The sequence below is a fragment of the Cetorhinus maximus genome, chromosome 17 (genome assembly GCF_964194155.1).
Source record: "Cetorhinus maximus chromosome 17, sCetMax3.hap1.1, whole genome shotgun sequence".
NCBI lineage: Eukaryota > Metazoa > Chordata > Chondrichthyes > Lamniformes > Cetorhinidae > Cetorhinus > Cetorhinus maximus.
In genome coordinates this window covers 16,027,273-16,039,340 of record NC_135895.1, presented here as the reverse complement: position 1 = coordinate 16,039,340, position 12,068 = coordinate 16,027,273, and positions in this window count along the sequence as shown.

The window sequence follows — 12,068 nt, the reverse complement described above, 5'->3', positions numbered from 1 at the left end:
ACAGGCGTGAATAGGGCGAGTGCAAATAAGGGGGTGTAATTAAGCGGGTGTAAGCCAGGCAGGTGGAAATAGGGCGGGGTGGGAACAGAGCAGGATGGGAATGGGGCGGGGTGGGAACAGGGCAGGATAGGAATGGGGCGGGGTGTCAATCAGGGGTGTAAATCGGGCGTGTGTAGATGAAGCGTGTGTAAATCGGGCAGTAGTAAATAAGGGGGTATAAATGGGGTGGGCGTGAATCGGACAGGTGTAAATGGAGGGGGTGTAAATGGAGGGGGTGTAAGTGGAGGGGGTGTAAATGTGATGGGGGTAAATGGAGTGAGGGTAAAACAGGGAATATAAAGTGGGCAGGGATAAACCATGGGGCACAATCGCACGGGGTAAATTGGGCGCAGTTAGATCGGGGTGTAAATCAGGGGTGTAAATCAAGCGAGTGTAAATCGGGCCTAAATAAAGTGTAATCCAGGAGAATGTAAATCTGACAGGCAAAAGTCGGGAGGTGTAAATCGGACGGGTGTAAATTAAGTGGCTGTAAATCGGGGCGTGTAAATGCGTCGGGGCGAAAAATGGAGTGAGGCTTAAATTGGGCAGGGTGGGAATGAGGGATGTAAATCTGGTAAGTGTAAACCAGGTGTAAATCAGGCAGGTGTAAATCGGGTGTAAATAGGGCAGTTGTAAATTGGGTGGGTGTAAATCGTGTGTAAATTGGGCAGGTGTAAATTAAGTGTAAATTGGACGGGTGTAAATTGGACGGGTGTAAATCCGGTGTAAATTGGGCTGGTGTAAATCCAGTGTAAATTGAACGGGTGTAAATTGGGCGGGTGTAAATCCGGTGTAAATTGGACGGGTGTAAATTAGGCAGGTGTAAATTGAGTGTAAATTGGACGAGTGTAAATTGGGCAGGTGTAAATTGAGGGTAAATTGGACGGTTGTAAATTGGGCGGGTGTAAATCCGGTGTAAATTGGGCAGGTGTAAATTGGGCGGGTGTAAATCCAGTGTAAATTGGACGGGTGTAAATTGGGCAGGTGTAAATTGAGTGTAAATTGGGCGGGTGTAAATCCGGTGTAAATTGGATGGGTGTAAATTGGGCAGGTGTAAATTGAGTGTAAATTGGACGGGTGTAAATTGGGCGGGTGTAAATCCGGTGTAAATTGGGCAGGTGTAAATTGGGCGGGTGTAAATCGTGTGTAAATTGGGCAGGTGTAAATTGAGTGTAAATTGGACAGGTGTAAATTGGGCAGGTGTAAATTGGGCGGGTGTAAATCCGGTGTAAATTGGACTGGTGTAAATTGGGCGGGTGTAAATCGTGTGTAAATTGGGCAGGTGTAAATTGAGTGTAAATTGGATGGGTGTAAATTGGGCAGGTGTAAATTGGGCGGGTGTAAATCCGGTGTAAATTGGACGGGTGTAAATTGGATGGGTGTAAATCGTGTGTAAATCGGGCAGGTGTAAATTGAGTGTAAATTGGATGGGTGTAAATTGGGCAGGTGTAAATTGAGTGTAAATTGGACAGGTGTAAATTGGGCAGGTGTAAATTGAGTGTAAATTGGACGGGTGTAAATTGGGCGGGTGTAAATCCGGTGTAAATTGGGCAGGTGTAAATTGGGCGGGTGTAAATCGTGTGTAAATTGGGCAGGTGTAAATTGAGTGTAAATTGGACAGGTGTAAATTGGGCAGGTGTAAATTGGGCGGGTGTAAATCCGGTGTAAATTGGACGGGTGTAAATTGGGCGGGTGTAAATCGTGTGTAAATTGGGCAGGTGTAAATTGAGTGTAAATTGGATGGGTGTAAATTGGGCAGGTGTAAATTGGGCGGGTGTAAATCCGGTGTAAATTGGACGGGTGTAAATTGGACGGGTGTAAATCCGGTGTAAATTGGACAGGTGTAAATTGGGCAGGTGTAAATCCGGTGTAAATTGGACGGGTGTAAATTGGGCGGGTGTAAATCCGGTGTAAATTGGACGGGTGTAAATTGGGCGGGTGTAAATCGTGTATAAATTGGGCAGGTGTAAATTGAGTGTAAATTGGATGGGTGTAAATTGGGGAGGTGTAAATTGGGCGGGTGTAAATCCAGTGTAAATTGGATGGGTGTAAATTGGGCGGGTGTAAATCCGGTGTAAATTGGACAGGTGTAAATTGGGCAGGTGTAAATCCGGTGTAAATTGGACGGGTGTAAATTGGGCGGGTGTAAATCCGGTGTAAATTGGACATGTGTAAATTGGGCAGGTGTAAATCCGGTGTAAATTGGACAGGTGTAAATTGGGTGGGTGTAAATTGAGTGTAAATTGGATGGGTGTAAATTGGGCAGGTGTAAATCCGGTGTAAATTGGACGGATGTAAATTGGGCAGGTGTAAATCCGGTGTAAATTGGACAGGTGTAAATTGGGCAGGTGTAAATCCGGTGTAAATTGTATGGGTTTAAATTGGATGGGTGTAGATGGAGCCGGTGCAGATGGTGCATGTGTAAATCCGACAGTTGTAAATCAGGGGTATAAATTGGGTGGGTGTAAATCCAGCGGCTGTAAATCAGGGGTGGGTGTGAATGGGGAGGGCGTGAATGGGGAGGGCGTGAATGGGGAGGGCATGAATGGGGTGGGTGTGAATGGGGAAGGCGTGAATGGGGAGGGCGTGAATGGGGCAGGCGTGAATGGGGCGGGTGTGAATCAGGTGTGTTTAAATAGGGCTGGCATGAATGGGATGGGCGTAAATCGGGGTGAAGTCATGAGGTGTAAATCAAGGCTGCAAATGGGACAGGGGTAAATCAGGGAGTGTAAATTGGGCAAAAGTAAGTCAGATGCAGTTAAATCAGGGGTTGTAAATCGGGGGGGGTAAATTGGGCGAGTGTAAATCGGACCTAAATAGAAAAAGTGCAATCCAGTAGAGTGAAAATCCAGTTAGCAAAAATCAGGCGGTGTAAATTGGACGGGTGTAAATTAGGTGGATGTAAATCAGGGTGTGTAAATCAGGGTGTGTAAATGGGATGGGTATAAATGGGGTGGGTGTAAATGGGGTGGGTGTAACTAAGGGGGTGTAAATGGGGCGGGTGTAAATCGGGTGGCTGTAAATCAGGGCGTATAAATTTTGCGGGTGTAAATCTGACACGGTCGAAGTGAGTCACTTTTATACCCGTATCTATTCTGAATGTACCTAACAAGGGTGATTCATTCAGAACTATTGGTCCAAATTAAGTAACTTCTTAATAGCTGGTGCTATATTGTAAAAAAAACACCAACACATGAGGCTGTAACAGTTTTAAATACAAGGGAAACTTGACTCAAATGTCAAATGCTGCAAAGCAATAATGATTTAGCAACAATTTCGCTTAGTGACTTATCTCTTGCCAGAATGTTGTGTGTTGAGGCTTGAATATGTGGTCTAGGTTGGGGTTTCTCTGCAGTTTTGAGGGAGTGCAGCATTGTCTGGCGTTGTCTTTTCGATGAGATTCTAAACTGAGGCTCTGTTTAGCTGTTTTGATGGATGTAATAGATCATTTGGCAATATTTGAAGACATATTGGGGGTCCTTTTACTGCCCTAGCCTATGTATCAACACTGCCAAAAAGCCATTAGTCATTTATCTCAGCTGCTTGTGGGAACCTTGCTGTGTGCAGATTGACTGCCACATTTCCTCCATGATAACAGTGTCAACTGTTATCGGTCATTAATGGTCATTAATTTGCTACAAATTAATGGTCAACAAATTAACGGTTAACAAATTACCGGTCATTAATTTGCTACAAAGCATTTTGAGTTGTTCTGTGGACATGAACAGGCTGGAAAGAAATCCCTGGGTCCTGTTCCTGGTATCGGGTAAACTGTCCCGCATTTAGTGGGTGGGGGCAGGAAGGGCCCGATGCAGAAATCCCGCCCGCTGGCAGCGGGATGTCAATTAGGCCCCATTAACCAGCCACGTGGAAGCAATTTTCACTGAGCCCACCAGGGTTTAACGATGGCTCAGGGATCTAACGGGAGTCGCCTGGGTCTCCCGCGCCTCCTGAAAGCAGCCATCAAACCCTGTAGGCTTTGTCTGCGGCCTCATAGGGGGAGGTCTCTCTCGTTCACAGGAATTCAGTGCCCGATCGAGGGTCCCAGCATCAGGGCAAGGCAGGGCTCCGAAAGCCACCCAGCTCTTCTTTCCTCCAAACCGCATCCCCCCCACCCCCACCCCACCACATACCCACCTTTGCCAGCGAACGGCCCCTTCCCTTGACACCTCCCCCACCCCACCCCCATCCTGACCACACCTAGTTATCTCCAGAGATCGAGCGGTGATCCCTGGTGAAAGGCCTCAAGGCCTCAGCGCATTACCAGCAGCAGCTACTGCTCCTGTTGTTGCTGTTGGCAAATGAATTGTCGGCCTCTGATTGGCTGGCAGCTCTTTGGGGGTGGGGTTTCCGCCCTGACTTGGGTCTTGATCGGGCGGGAGGCCTGAGGCTTTCCGGGTAAGTGCCTGATTGCGCTTAAACAGCGTCGGGCCTCCTGGAGAGAAGGGAGGCGGGTTTCCCAACGGGTGGAACGGGACCACCCCCCCCATCGCACAAACTAAATTTGTGCCCAACATTTCACGTTGATCACCCGTTTCAGATGAAGATCATCGAACTGGAGCATGAATCTTTATTTCTTTCTCTCCACAGATGCTGCCTAACCAGCAGTCTCCAGCAATCCCTGTTTTTATTTCAGATTCCCCGCGTCCGCAGTATTTTGCTTTTGTTTTATTTGAAGTGGCATAGCCTCTGGAATCTAGGTGAGCGCATGAAAATCAACCCTGCAGCACACTCCTACCAACCTGACCCTCCGTGGTCCTTGGCATGAATCAGTTCCTGCGCTGCTGGTTAGCGGCGAAGCCTCCAAGGCACCCATCATTCTTCCTCCTCGCCATGATTAGCACAGGCCTCGAACTCAGACCCCTTGACCTGCTCCTCTCACTGCCGTCAGGGAAGTTTGTCTTTCCTTTCGCTTGCATCCTTAATTAAGGCCTGCAATCAAATTCTAACCCGTATTTTTCTTTTCATCTGCACCCCAGAAAGAGTGATGGTGCCGTGTGCAATCGTCATGCTGACAGACCGCCACACTTTTATCTGAGATGTAGACCGAATGCATAATGGAGCTGCAAAGCACCTGAATACAATCCTTTCAACTGTCGCTCATTATTTTAGACATGATTGCTTGATCTGAATTACTACACTCAATCTCTTTTGTATTGTTGCAAAAATAAATTTACCACACATTGTTGCCCGTTCAACAGTAACATTCTCGTCTGGATGACCTGCATTTTGCTTTTATCTTCAACTCGTCAAATATTCTCAATGGGATTGAGACCTGTGGAGTAATGAGCCCAGCCTAACAGCTTAATCCACTCCTTATCCAGGAAATCTTGTCTTCCTTCTGAAGAGTGAACTCTCAGCCAATTATACTTTTTCAGGAGCTATCACTTTAGCTTCCGAAGTATTCTTGTGCTTACGACGCCCTGCAGCCCCTTAATTTACTGTCGTTTCCCTCACATAAGCACTTGCCATGCTTACCGAAAGAGTGGCACTGCCATCTCCACCCTCTAGTCCAGACCTGGGCAATTCACAACAGTCATGCCCCTGGAATTTCACTTAGGTCACCCCCGAGCATGGCATAAATCTGGCAGTCCACCACGACGTCATGTTTTCAATGTCACTCATGCCAGAGTGATCCAAAGGTTAAATTACGAGGAGAGATTACATAAATTAGTCCTGTATTTCTTAGAATTTAGAAGGTTATGGGAAAATTTGATTGAAGCTTTCAAGATATCAAGGGGGCCCCATAGGGTACAAAAGAACACAAGAAATAGGAGCAGGCGTAGACCACATGACCTGTTGAGCCTACTCCGCCATTCAATACAATCATGGCTGACTTTGGGCTTCAACTCAACTTTCCTGCCCGCTCCCCACATCCCTTGATTCCCTGACAATCTGTCCAAAAACATGTCTATCCCAGCCTTAAATGTTTTCAGCGATGCAGCATGCACAACCCTCTAGGGTAGAGAATTCTAAAGGTTCACAGCTCTTTGAGTGAAGTAATTTCTTTAGATAGAGATAGGGTAGATAGAGAGAAACCAGTTCTGTTGATTGGGGAGTCCAGGACTAGGAGACACAGCTGTTACAGACAGGAGGGGGGTCTAACTTAAAACAGCCCTGATGTCTCCTCCAACCGCCTATCCTTAAACAGAAAGGTGTTTGGTTTTTGATTTTCCCCTTTATAAGTGGTGGCGTATTTCCCCCAACCCCTCAGCTTTGGTGTGATCCAATTCTCTATTAATAACCCACAGAAAACCTGAGACAGAGTAAACTAAAAGGGTTAGTTTATTTTTTTTTACACACACCCAAAATGCCGGGGATGAGGTGTCACTACGTAGCCCCCAGTGCATCCATACAATAAAAGAGGGTTAAGGGAAAGGAAGAGGTACAGGGCAAGGACCACAGACAAATTAAAAATTATTGTTTCATGTGAGTCCAGAGTCCAGAACCAAAAGTCCCATGGTGCATTCCTTCGCAGAGGTTAGCAGGCTAAAGACAGATGCTGGATAATCCACTTTTCCTGTAGAGATGACTTCCACGATGGGAGCGGCACGTAGAGATTAATTATTGTTGCAGGCACTGGTAGAGAAGTTCCAGTAGAAAACAGTGTAATCGGGAGCCATGTACTCACGAGAGCCCTTTTCTGCTGCTGTCTGCTAGATAGAAAATGGTAGCCTGACTTTTTTTCAGCTCCGCACGGCAATATTACAGATTCTAGCAGCTTGGGATGGGTGGGGGGGGGGGGGGGGGGGGGGGGGCGCGGGGGGTGGGGGAGGTCATATGACATGATTCCCACTTCTCCAACTTGATTTGAACAAAGGTTGCATATTCCTAGTTTGGATTCTTCAGAAGGTTAATGTTTCAACCATGAATAAGTTCAACAGAGGTCTCTGGGTCCTTTTTGTCTTTGCAGACGTCTCATCTCCGTTTGGTCAGTGGCCTCGCCTGAGAAATGTAAATGGTCTTTGTGCAACTCCTTGGGGTTTGAGCTCTGCAGTCACAGGGAGCATTGGTCCCTCTTTAGAGATAACTAGGTTGTTCCCAGGCCAGAAATTCCTTTTATGTGAGTCATAGCCAGTCATGGCTTCAGTCATTTTAAAGCCTTTGTCCAGCTTTTTAAAAAAGTAATTTTATAGCTTAGCCAGGATGGTATATATATTTTTATAAGAATATAGAGTGAGGCCTTAGCCCCCTGACATAGTCGAAAAACTAGAGACTGACCTTTAGTAGCGAAGTTAAGAAACACTTCCATGTGCAACAGGTTGTAGAAATTTGGAATTCTCTTCTGCAAATGACAGGCGGTGCTGGGTGAATTGTTGATTTTAAATCTGTGATTGATAGGTTTTGGTAACCAAAGTGATATGAATAATAGCCAGGTATTTGGAGTAAGGTCACAAACCAGCCGTATCTCATTGACTGGCGGAATAAACTCAAGGGGCTAAGTGGCCTCTTCCTGTTGCTATTACCAATGGTTAGTATACATTTGGGAATACAGTATATGGGTAATTTGAGGCATGACATGTGGTAAGTGTAGCAGGTTTGGGAGGGAAAAGGATGTCGGCTCTCCGTTTGCCAGCTGACCACTTTGAAGATGAACGTCCACTCAGTTTTTAAGACCACTCAGGCGGCTGCCAATTCAGGCCAGAATGTGGACCACTTCTCTGTGTCCCTCCTTTATTTCTGCTGTCCCCCCCATCCCCTGATCAGTGATTGAGTGGGCAGGCCCATCTCTAGTGCCAACAAGAACCCAACCCTGAGAAAATCCCACCTCCTGGCAGGCTGGAAACAGGCCGGAACGTGAGCCGGGATCGATCCCACCTCCTAATTCCCGCCTAATGGGAAAATCCATCCCCAGGAGTCTGTATGGAGATAAATACATCAACGTTCATATTTTTCTGTTTTTAGCGTGGTATATGTATATTGGACAGACTCAGGTGGAAACCTGCTTCTTACATTAATTTTGCCAAGATCGTCTCATTCAGCAAAGATTACAGGTCTAGGGAGAATGCTACTGGCAGATGTGGCAAATACTGTGACAGTTAGAGTGATCAGGACAACTAAATGAAATACCCCAATAGCATTAGCAGCCATTTCAAGACTGAGGGGGTAAAGGGGCTTCAGGGAAGTAATAGAGTAGCCCAGATCTTTTACTTTCTTTGTTCTTTCATGGGATGTGGGCATCGCTGGCAAGGCCAGCATTTGTTGCCAATCCCTAATTGCCTTCAAACCACGTGACTTGCTAGACCATTTCAGAGGGCAGTTAAGAGTCAACCACATTACTGGAGTCACGTATGGGCCAGACCAGGTAAGGACAACAGATTTCCTTCCCTAAAGGACATTAGTGAATCAGGTGGGTTTTTATGACAATCGGCAATGGTTTCATGGTCACCATTACTAAGACAAGCTTTCAATTCCAGATTTATTAATAGAATTTAAATTCCACCAGCTTCTATGGTGGGAGGGTTGAAACCATACACCCGGAACATTAGCCTGAGCCCCTGGACTACTCGTCAGTGACAATACCACTATGCCACCATTTCACCTGACCATTTGAGGATGCGGAGGTAGTTCTGTCTCTGCTGAGTTAGACATGGTGAAGGCAATCCCTCATGGTCACTGCTAGGCGGGTATGCTAGCATCTGTAGATATGATCCCTGAGAGCTTGGCGGGTACGGCCACTCAGAAGAGGTAAATCAGAATTGCTAGAAGGTCCATCTAAGCTGCTTTCTACCAGCTTGGTAGTCACATGATGCAACGATAACAGGGTTGCTGATTAATCATAGCTATCAATCTCTACCAGACACAAGGTGAGGTAAACCCCAGGTTGGGGAGCCATCAGTCCAAACTTAGGGTAGGGAAAGGTTGGTTATTAACATTTCATTGCTACTCAGTAGTTCTTTTTGTTGTCCAAAGTTGCACTTTTTCTTTTCCATTAAGTAAAACTGTTTCAGCGCTGCCGCCCCTGTTCCTGATAGGTTGGAGCTGGTCAGCTTCAGAGAGCTCCTAAAGGTCACCCTCCACCATGAAAATCGGGGAGGGGGAAGTCAGAAGACAAGTTCGTTAAATGTGCCCAATTAATGGGGGTGGGGCGGGGGGAGGGGAATGCAGAGCGACTTCAATTTCCCGCTCTCCCCCCCTTCCCCTGTCCTAGGGGAAAGTCAGCAGAGCTGGGAACGGAAGCGGCAGACATATGCCACCAGCTCCATTTTATTTGCCGTCTAGCCTCCATTCCTTCCCGATATTTATCCCTTAAACAACAAAATTTAAAAACAGATGATCTGATTAGTACCGCAGTGCTGTTTGGGAAACCTTGATGTGTGCCAAATAGCTGTCAGCATTTCCTACATTACAATAGTGACTCCACTTCAAAAATACTTCAACAGCTGTGAAGCACCTTTGAACACCCTGAGGTTGTGAAAGGCATTATATGAATGCAAGTACGTCTCCCTTTTTATTCGTTTTTATGCAAATTCATTAGTTTTCCTTTCCTCCCCGCACATCTGCATTTGTATATCCAATTTGCATAGCATAAAGTGATCCGAGCACATCATCTACTCACTTCTGCATGTCAGAGTGGATTAGAAAAAGATCAACGTGTATTTAAACCTTTTCATTCCTTCCAATTTTATACAAGTTTCCAAAATCGGCACAAGAATGAGTGTAAAATACAATTTTATGTTTCCACTCAAATATGACAGACAAGAGTGAATTAGATCTTGTGAATTTTCAACCTCTTGACAGCTCTGAACTTAGGTTTTGAACAAGTTGATAGTGTTTTTCCTCTTGTCCTTCTATGCTCACTGTGTTTAATGTTCACCTAACTGTTAACTGTTAACATGTGGAGGTCTAGTTCACATCATTGGTAGGCAGCTTGGAGCTACTCTGTCACATTTTCCTTACATACCATTGAAAAACCTTCCAGAGCACTCCTTTAGTTACAGATTTGTGCAGATTAGGTTCTGTTCTTCTTCAGAAGAATGCTGTCCCTTAAACTCCACAATTCCCTTTAGGCTGTTATCTTTAATTCAAAAAAATAATAAAAAATTCCCAAAGACCAATACTTTGAGGCAAAGCTGCATTCATGGATGAAGTCCTTTATCTTTCTTTCCCCTGCAGGGCTCCAAGTGTAGAGGAGAGAGCTGAGATTTCAGAGGTCTTCTGAAACACAGCAGTCTCTTTGGAAAACATGTATTGGGTCACTCGTCAAGACCTCGACTCAATTCCCAACACTTTCATTTAATAATCCTACCTGTGAATCATACTGGTTCTTCCTTCTGTAATTTCTTTGTACCCTGTACTTGTACAACTCTGTATTCAATTCATGTCTTCGTGTATTATATAGAATATAATCTTTAAGAAAACTTAAAATTGCACGTATGGATATCTCATACAATCATGGAAAACGGAAGCCACTCGACTCTGTCAAAGAGCTATCTATAGGGCAACCAGATTTTGAAAAGTCAAAGCCGGGGCTCCTTGATGATTGACATGTTGCATGACCAGTGGCAGGAGTCTGGGGGATGGGCAGTTTGGAGGTAGGAGGTCATGTGATGACGTCTCCCAGAATATGACAGCCAGAGTTGGCAACTCTATTAAGATACCAAATAATTGAAGGTAGCAGTTACAAACCACAGACTTTTGTTTCAATGACATTTCTGACTCATTTTCTCAAAACAAGCTGCACCAAGGCTTTGTTTGTCATAAGATCCCAGCCAGAAACCTCTATTCCGCTCTAACTTTCCTCCAATACACAATGGTAAGACCAAACTCCATTTAAAAGCTTTGTTTATTTTCATTTTATAGTAACTGAAAGTATAACCTCTCCTATGAAAACAGAAAATGCTGGAAAAACTCAGCAGGTCCAGCAGCAGCTGTGGAGAGAGAAACGGGGTTAACGTTTCGAGTCCGTAATTCTCTCCTACTTCTATCAGGGGTTATATGATTGTTCTTGGAGGCTCCGACCAATGGGCCCTAAATGCAGGTAATCTGAGGGGCGGGGCTTCTTGTCAAGGACCTGGTTCAAGCATGTAGCATCTGAAAAGCTCTCTGTCATAAAGTTCATCTGTTTCTTGTTGAAACCTGTCTGGTACGTTAAGTCATTACATTTGGCAATGAGGGTGAGGATGCTGCACCTCACCTTAACTTGAGTACATTGAATCTTAAGAAAAAAGAAAAATACTACTCACCAGTCATGCCACTGTTCAGCAGAGTCGATCCTTACGAGGTGACTATGGAAGACTGGAGTCAGTATGTAGGGCGCCTTGGTTTTTATTTCGTAGCGAATGAAATTATAGTGGAGGAGAAGCAGAAAGTAATCCCTTTAAGTGTATGTGGTAGCGAGACATACAATCACATCTGCAGCCTGACGGCCCTGAACGCGCCCAATTCTAAGTGTTTTAACGAATTTGTGGACCTCGTGAAAACGCATTACCAGCCAAAGCCATCCGTAATAATGTGGAGGTTTAAGTTTAGTTGCAGTCTAAAGGCCCTGGGAGAGTCCATTGCAACCTAGTGAAGTTGAAGCAGTTGACAGAACACCGTGACTTCAGAGACACACTCAATGACATGCTGTGGGACCAATTCGTTTGTGGGGTACACAACGACACCATTCAGCGCTGTTTACTCCCAAAAGTCAACATCGATTTGAAACATACCATGGAAATAGCACTGGCCATGGCAAGTGCTGTGAGAGACTCGCAGGCTTTATAACACATACAACATGGCGCTGTTCTTCTTGTGGGGTGGGAGCCTACCGCCGGGTGAGGCGTGAAAACCAGAGACACAGCAGCAAAATGAGAGGCAATGTCCACTGTTAGAAAAATGAAAAGGCCTAGTAGAAATGTTTCAGCAACGACTCCAAGGTGAATCGTTTATAAATGCGGGGGTGACCACGTACCAGACACCTGCAGATTCAGGCAGGCAGAATGCCATTACTGCCATAAGAAAGGTCACGTAGTAAGGCAATGCAGGGCGAAATCAAAACAGCCCATAAAGCAACAAACCAAAATGACTGAATTGAATATTATAAC